Genomic DNA, 9,547 nt, shown 5'->3' on the forward strand with positions numbered 1-9,547 from the left:
ACTGGCCCAGAACAATAAGCATTCCACCTCTATACTTTTATCTAAGTCATTGACAAAAAAAAAATGTTAAATAGTACAGGGCCATACATAGGCTCCAGAATACTGTTCTTTCCAAGTTAGTCTCATAGATCTATAGCTGGAATAGATTTCAGAGGCCATTGAGTTCAATACCGTAATTTTATAGATGAAGAAAGTGAAGTCCAGAGACATCAAACTTCTTGCCAAAGGTCACACAAGCAGTAAGCGTTCTATTGAAATTGAACTCAAATCTTCTGACTCTAGAGTCAGCTCTTTCCCTGTATTATGTTGATATCAAAATATTGATGACTACTCAAATAGCTGAATCTGCCTATCTGTTCTACTGGTCAAGATATACATATATCTCCATCTTGTTTTCAAGCATAGCATGGAAATCTTTGTCCAATGCCTTGCCGAAAGTTTGTATTTACCCTCTCTTGATCAACCAGTTTGATAATCCTGTCAAATAAAAAGATAGAAAGAGAGAGAGAGACAAACCAGACAAATAAAAGAATGAATGAATGAATGAATGCTCTGACACTGACATTTTTAATTAAGCAGTGTTGGTTTTTTGTGACCAATTTCTTTTCTAGATATTTATAAGCCATATTTTAAAGAATACATTCTAGAATTTTGCTTTTGGATTGTAATCAAACAAACCGACCTTAAGTTCACAAATTTAGTATTAGCTTTCCTTTTTTGAAAATCAGGATGCCATTTGCCCTTCTCCAATCCTGTGGCATTTTTTCTATTCTAAAAGATCTTGTAAAGATGACTAACAGTACCTCAACAATTACAAGTGACAATTCTTTTTTTTGGGAGGGGGATTTTATTTTTTATTTTTTAATTAAAAAAATAAATTTATTTGTTTTTAGTTTTCAACATTCACTTCCATAAGCTTTTGAATTTTAAATTTTCTCCCCAACCCTCCTCTCCCCCCCTCCAAGATGGTATTCAATCTGATATAGACTCTACATACTCATTCTTTTTAAATATATTTTCACATTAGTCATGTTGTGAAGAAGAATTAGAATGAATGAGAGCCACCACAAGAAAGAAGAAACAAAACCTTAAACAAAAAGAGAACAAACAGTATACTTTGATCTGCATTCAGATCCATAGTTCTTTCCCTGAATGTGGATAGCATTTTCCATCAGGAGTCTTTTGGAGTTGTCTTAGATTCTTGCATTGCTGAGAAGAGCTAAGCCTATCAAAGCTAGTCATCACATGATGTGGCTGTTACTGTGTACAATTTTTTTCTGGTTCTACTCATTTCACTCTGCATCAGTTCATATAAGTCTTTCCAGGTTTTTCCGGTCTGCCTGCTCTTCATTTCTTATAGCACAATAGTATTCCATTACATTCACATACTACAACTTGTTCAGCCATTCCCCAATTGATGGACATCCCTTCAATTTCCAATTCTTGGCCAGCAAAAACAGAGCTGCTACAAATATTTTTGTACATGTAGATCTTTTCTCCATTTTTATGATCTCTTTGGGATACAGCCCTAGAGGTGTTATTGCTGGGTCAAAGGGTATGCCCATTTTCATAACCCTTTGGGTATAGTTCCAATTTGCTCTCCAGAATGGTTGGATTGGTTCACAACTCCATCAATAATGCATTAGTGTTCCCATTTTCCCACATCTTCTCTAGCAATTGTAATTTTCCTGTTTTGTCATGTTAGCCAATATGATAGGTATGCTGTGGTACCTAAGAGTTGTTTTGATTTGTGTTTCTCTAATCAATAGTGATTGAGAATATTTTTTTCATATGATTATAGCTAGCTTTAATTTTTTCATCTGAAAACAGCCTATTCATATCCTTTTGTTTCAGTTCTCTATATACCTTAGTTATGAGGCCTTTATCAGAGACACGATGTAAAAATTCTTTCCAATTTTCTGCTTCCCTCCTAAACTTGGTTTCATTGGCTTTGTTTGTGCAAAAACTTTTCAATTTAATGTAAACAAAATTTTGCATTTTGCATTTCATAATTTTCTCTATCTCCTGGTTGGTCATAAATTCTCCCGTTCTCCATAATTATGACAGGTAAACTATTCCTTGCTCTCCCAGTTTGCTTATTGTATCAGTCTGTATATCTAAATCATGTACCCATTTTGACTTTATTTTGGTATATGGTGTAAGATGTTGGTCCATGCCCAGTTTCTGCCATACATTTTTCCAGTTTTTCCAACAGTTTTTGTCAAATAGTTCTTACCCCAGAAGCTGGGGTCTTTGGGTTTTTCAAACAATAGATGACTATAGTCCTTGACTATTGTGAGGAGTGATAATTCTTTCAGTACCTAAGGAAAGAGTTCAATTTGACCTGATGACTTGATCTTATCAGGGTTAGTGACATACTCTCACACCATTTCTCTCCTTATCTTGGGTTTCAGTTAAGTAAATCTTATGAATGAGTTCATAGATATTAATATATTATTAATAGAATATATCTTGTCTTTGGTATTCCTTCCCCTCATTTCTCATAGAGTCTCCTTTTCTCCTGTGACCACTAAGAATCCTTCTTGCTTAAAATTTATCCAGTGAAAACAATGTACCAAATTTAATCCCTAACCCAAAATAGTGACTCTAATACATAGGAGAGATATAGACCAGGATCACACTGTCATGCCAGTCTACTGGAGAAGACGTTTTGTAGCATGGGGAATCCCTTAAATCACATAATTAATAAAGCTATCTCTTTACTTATATATAGAGATGAGACTGACACCAGGAAAGATGTTGGCAGAGTTCTATTTTGGGTTATGCTCTTCTTGGCTGTGGCAGCATTGAAAGGAGTATTAACCTTAGTGGAATATTATCAGCACCTTTCTTCTTGAAATAGTTTTCTGACGAACAGATTCTATAATGCTATTGATTTAGGGCCATAGCTCTACTCCCAGGGTCAGATTTTCTAGTGTCCTCAACCTGCTAAGTATAAGACCAGTTGATTTTGGGGGAATGTCATTTTTCATTTGAATGTACAGTGGCACAGTGGATAGATTGCCAGGCCTAGAATCAAGAAGACCTGAGTTCCAATTTGTTCTCAGACACTTCCCAGCTCTGTGACCTTGGGCAAGTCATTTAATTCTTGTTTACCTCAGTTTCCTTATCTGTAAAATAGGGATAATAATAGCCCCTACTTCCCAGGGTTGTTGTGAGGATCAACTGAGGTAATAATTGTAAAGTGCTTAGCACAGTGCCTGGCACATAGTAGGTGCTATATAAATGCTAGCTATTATTATTAACTCATGAATGATCAATCAACAAACAATTCATAAAAATCTCCTATGTTCCAGGCATTGTAATAGGTGCTTGAGTTACAAAGACAACCACCCCCCCAAAAAAACAAAAAACAAAAAACAATCTCTTCCTTTAAGGAACTTATATTTCATTTGAGGGAAATAGCAATTTTGTAAATATATGTAAATAACATATAAGAATATGTAGATCATATCTATCTCTCTATCTCTTTTACTGTCTATCTGTTGATCTATCTGTCCTATCTACCTGTCTACCTGTTCTATCTATCTATCTTTCTATCTATCTATCTATCTATCTATCTATCTATCTATCTATCTATCTACATACAAAGTCATTACAAAGTGCTTGGGACCATTAGCATTTGTGAAAGGCCATATGTAGTAGGTGACAATTAAGCTGAGCCTAGCCTATGAAAGGAGCCAGGGATTGTAAAAAGCAAAAGTGAGCAGAGGGTGCATTCTAGGTGTGGGGTCAAAGCAACAGCAATTAGGACATTTCATCTGCACCAAAGAGCACATGAAGAAGAATGATGTTGAATAAGCCTGAAAAGTTAGTCTGGAGGCAGCTTGTGAATTCTAGCGAGAGAAGCCAGATTTTTATCCTAGAGGCAATAAAGTATCATTGAAGCTTCTCAAGTAGGAGAGCAATATGGTCAGATGTGTGCTGTAGCAAAGTCTCTTTGGTGGCTCTGTGGAGAATGGATTGTGGTGGGGAGGGACTTGAGATAAAGAGGTTAGTTAGGAGTCTATCATCTTAGTTTAGGAAGTCTCGGGCTATGGTGGTAGTTGTATGAGCAGAGAGAAGAGGATAGATTTGAGAGATGTGACAGAAGAACTGACAAGGTGTGGCAACTGATAGGATTATAGACAAGGTAGGAAGGGACCTCAAAGGATGACTAATTCCACCCCCTCATTTTGCAGGAAGTCACTTGCTGGGTCTCAGGTGGCTTAAATCATATGTTACTGATAAAGTGCTCTCTGCTTCAGTGGGGGAAATTTCCTTGATTGTTCCCTTCTGCTGCCACTGTCACCACCTCACCAACCCAAGAGTAATCCAAAAAGCAACTGAACTCTTAAGAGATATGGATTCTAGTTTCTGTTTTACCATAACTACATTTGTAACTTCTAGGACTCAGTTTCCTCATCTGCAAAAATGCAGGCTTTAAACTAGATGAGCTCTAACACCTCCTTTTAATTCTAGATCTCTGAGTATCAGATCCAGGACAGACCTTAGAGATTATCTAAGAGTCAACATTTATATAAGACTTTATTGTCTCATTTAACATAATTGCTTTATTTTGTAGATGAGGAAACTGAGGCAGTGGAATGTTCAGTGATCATCTGAAGCAGAATTTGAACCCAGATCCTTTCGTTCTAGGGCCTATTTCTACTGTACCACATTGAGAAAAAGAAAGTTGCCTAACTCAGCCTGAGGCAGATGATTTAGAATCCAAGGCCCTGGTTCCAAATTCTGCTCTCGATGTGATCTTTAGCAATCACTTGCCCACTTGGAGCCCCTTTTGTCTTCTATGAAAAGAGAACTAGTTGACCTCCAAGGTTTTTTCCCATTGTAAATCTCTGATCTTGTGACCTTTTTTCATTTCTCTTTGTTCTCCTGGCTTCAGCTGAAATGTTTTAGAAAATCCAGATGTATTCTGGCATCAGCCAGCCCTAGCTCTCCCCTTCAGCTGGTCTGTGAGATAGACATTGTGCTTATGGGGAGCTTCAGGTTTCTAAGGGTATTGGTAACTCCACGTCTCAATGAGAGAATAAAGGTCTCTCCTGAAAATAGAATTGGCTATAAAGTGTGAGACTGTTCTACTTGGAAATAAACACCATGGGGAAGAAAAAAAATCTTTAACCACAAGTGTCTTCAAAGATAGAGTTTATAAAACCCTGAATCAGAGAGGTACCAGGGAGACTTCCCACAGTGGCAACACAATGATGGAAAACAAGTGATACATGAGAGGCCTCTCAGCTGTCCCTTTCCCCAGCCATTGATGCACTTAAAAGTTGCAGAAGCAGCATATTTTGCCATATGTTGTTGGGTGGGGGGAGGTAGGGGTGGGCAGTGAGGAGACCATGCTGTTTTTTTTTTCCCCCTTCAGTTTTCTGAAACAGTAAATGGCTATCATAACATTTCCTGCTTTTTCCTGTGTTCCATCAAAGAACTTCATTTATTCCCCAAACTATGCTAAATATACTAGCTATTATTTGTCTTTGCCCCCAGTTACCACTTTTCTCTTTTGTTTTCTATTCTGGCTGTCATATTTGGACACAAATGATAAAGATACGCAGATTACATTCTCCAGAATCCAGGATTAAATTTCCCTTTGTTGAACTGGATAATGTGGGTCTCAAGGCTGGTGCATGCCGCCTAATGGTTATATGCATGAAAAAAGAAATGGGTAAGAAACAAGATAGCCTGCCAAACTCCATAAAAGTCCATGAACAAGAACCCAACTCTCTGACTAGCTGGGCAGCAACAAAGCTGCGAAGTATTCCATTTCATGATTAGACGACTCTTAAGAACTTGGAGAATTTACACAGTAATCCACCCAACATTTCTAGTTAATCTAGTCTGTCTTTTGCAGGGCAATGATGATTTGCTGAATTAATTTATAGTTTATACCAAATGAATGTGCACAGAACAGATTGCTTGGCCTTTAAGGCCTTCAAGATCTGACCTCAGCCTTCCTTTCTGATCCTAACTTTCAGCAGTCCCCATATGGAAGCTTACTTGGGCTCAATTTGTTAATGCATTGACCTCCAGTCACACTCTTTGCTCCTCCCTTAACCTGTCTTCCATTCCATTGATTTACAAAGGACTTTCCATTCCTCTCTATGCTTTTAAATCTTTGGAGACTCAAACTGAATCCTACCTGCTCTATGAAAGTTTGTTGACCAGCATAGAAGGAAGAGCTCCCTTTGTTGTCTGAATCACAGAATTATAGACTTGAAAGAAACTGTGGGGGCCATTTAGTCTAACTTGCAGCCTCAAGGCCACATGTGGCCCTCTAGGTCCTCAAGTGTGGCCCTTTGATGGAATCCAAACTTCCCAGAACAAATCTCTTTAATAACAGAATTTGTTCTGTAAAACTTAGACTCAGTCAAAAGGCCACGTTCAAAGACTAAAAGACCATATGTGGTCTTGAGGTCCCAGGTTTCCCACCCTGATCTAATCCTTAATGTAAAGGAATCCCCCACTACAATATATCAAACAAATGATTATCTAGCATCTTCTTGAAGACCTCCAAGGAGATAGAAGCCACCACCACCCAAGGAATACCATTTTTCTTCAGGATAACTCTAACTTGTAGAAAATATTTGCTAATGTAAGACTTAATACATCTTCTTCTCACCTAGTCTACTATTGTTCCTAGTCCCTCCCCTTTGGTGCCCCAAAATAACAAGTCTATCATTTATTCTTACTGTTTACATTCTAATATCACTTATTGTCTGGGACACTCATTGGTCATTAATGAGGCACTGGTCCTATCAATTACATTTTGGTTTTGTGACCTGTCTTAGTGTTGTTTTTATTATTATTCATGCTATGTTTTCTTCTTTAACTTGCCACAACTGTGTCTCATCTCCCCAGCTAGAATACACACATCAGGAGAATGGGGCCAGGTTTTATACATCTTTGTGTCTCCCAATAGCACCTACCACAGCGGTCTTGTATACAGTAGGTGCTCAAAAATAAATGTTGATTTTGGTTTTCTGTAAAGAGGTATCAGGAGTTACTGATTACTTGCTAAGTAGTATAAACTCAGAGTCAGTAAGATTTAAGATTGACTTTTCTGGGTGGATTTGGACAAGTCACTAAATCTCTCTCAAAATTGACTAGTTATAAAGAGTGACTTTTACCTTTCTTGCGATGTAGGAACAGTTAACAAAACATGACGGAGCACACAATGTAACATTCATTCTCTCCATTCACATAGCCCCTGTCATCTCATCTGGACTGTTGAAATAACTTTTTATTATGTCACCCTACTTTAATAACTTAAAATATTCTAATACTTTTGGGATACCCTGTGTGCATAATATATTATATATGTATGTATACACAAATATACATACTATATAGGTATATTAAATGGTCTGTTTGTGTACCATATATATCATATGTAATATGTTATATGCACACATATATGATTATTCTTTGTGTGTATGTATATATATGCATATATACATGCACATGTCTATATACCTCTCTATGGAAAGATAGCTACAATATGCATATACAGATACAGATAAATTATATATGTATGCACACCTCTATGTTTACTTTGGCTCCTAAAACTCTTAAAGGGCAGGGTTTATTTCATGTTTGTCTTTGTCTTCCCAGTTTAATACCTGTGTGTAGATTGATGGATTGATTTTTTTTCTTAAACAAAAACCTTAGGACGTGGAGGTTATTGGTCGTGGAGGTGGTAGAAGAGGCAACAGTAGCAGCAGTAACTAGAAGGAACATGATGTACTGGATAGAAAGCTGTCCTCTGAGTCAGGAAGACCTGCCTCTGACACATGGGCTGTGTGACTCAGCAGGTCACCTCACCTCTTAGTGTTCAGGGCAGCTCTCTTAGACCGTAATTGTTGAATAGTTGCTGAATTGTTTTAATGAAGGGAGTTTTCTCTCTAAAGGGTCCCTTTGCTCAGTGCAATCAGGGATCCAGACCAAAATATGAAAACAAGCAAGCAAGTAAAAAGCCAGTCCCTGAGACAGCAGATAAAGCTGAGTTCAGTGCGCAGTCAGCCTGCATGGAGCCACTCACTTGATGAATGACACATGGTGGTGAATAAAATTGTATCAAATGTTTATATCTTTCAATATCCAATGTATTCTTTATTGAATTTATGAGAAGAGAACCAGAAAGAAAGGAAACTAGGGTTAACATTGTAACACAACCCTTGTTGGGTCATATGAGAAGGATGGTTGACAACTGGATATCTGGGCAGCTACTAAAATAATAACTAGGGTAGAAAAGCTGGGACTGTGGCCTAGGGCAGAAAATTTCAAGGAGACTGACAGCTATATCATGGGATATGCACCTTCTCTCTTTCTTTCTTCTTTTCCCAAGTTGCATCCCAGGTGAGGTGCTACCTTGATTGACCTGGCAATGGTGACCTTGTCCTGAGGCTCATTACTTTTCTCTGGTGGCCACACCCCTTTCCCTTCCCCAGTAGCATCTAGACCTTTGTCAGCATAGAACACTACTGATGTTGCAGAATGTATTTCTTTCCCATAGTAGATGTGCCCTTGAGAAATCTTCATCCTTGCCCATCAATAAAAAATTCTAATTATAGCTCTGACAGCTATCACATGGTAAGGTGAAATAGGAATACCACCAATAGGGTGAGCAGAAAACATAATAAAGTAAAAAATAAATCATAAAGTAACATACCTATTGAATGTTAGAAAGCAGCCAGCCGATTGGTGTGTCACAGTTAGAGATGGATTTTTTTTCCATTTGAAAACAAAAATAATTCAAGACAAAGGTATTCACTAATGTGTGGGGGTAGGTGAAGGTGCTGGCTGGCAAACTGTGAAACTCCATGAACAATTCTAATCTATATGTGAAATGAAAAGGAAACATTTGCTGACTTTTTTCAGTGACATTCATGAAATAGATAATGCCACCAAGACTCATCACACAAATCAATAAACTTTGATCAAAAGGGGAATATCATAGAATCATAGAACATTAGATTTAGAAGGAACCTTAGAAACCATTAAGTCAAGCCTTCTATCTCAAGGCAGAATTCCCTCTTCATTGCATATCCCTAGATGATCAATGAAGGCAGGGAAAAAGGCAGTGTGGTATTTACGTGATCTCACTGAGGGGGAAGAAAAGAGATGCTGGGGGAGAGAAATTTCATCAGATATGTAGTTTCTCACATTGGTACTACTGAATGACTCTATGGAGAGTATCTCTGAAAATCCCAGAAGTTCTTTCAATATCACCTGCAAGTGGTGTGTCTGTGTTATTTCTATCTACTAGAGGGAACAACATGATAAGAGGTTTTTTAGGGTAGCATTTAATACAAGTAAAATATAGTGTCTTCCATTCTAAATCACCTTGAAATGAGTATAACAAAGAATTTACCGAGCACTTTACATACATTGCCTTATTTTTATTTTTGTAGCAACACTCTTAGGTAACTAGGGCAAACAGCATCATTCCTATTCTGCATGTGAGAAAATTAATGCCAGAGAGATTATGTTACTTGCCCAAAGCACATAGTTCATATGCAGCATA

This window comes from Vombatus ursinus, unplaced genomic scaffold (assembly GCF_900497805.2).
Source record: "Vombatus ursinus unplaced genomic scaffold, bare-nosed wombat genome assembly UNPS02014821.1, whole genome shotgun sequence".
Lineage (NCBI taxonomy): Eukaryota > Metazoa > Chordata > Mammalia > Diprotodontia > Vombatidae > Vombatus > Vombatus ursinus.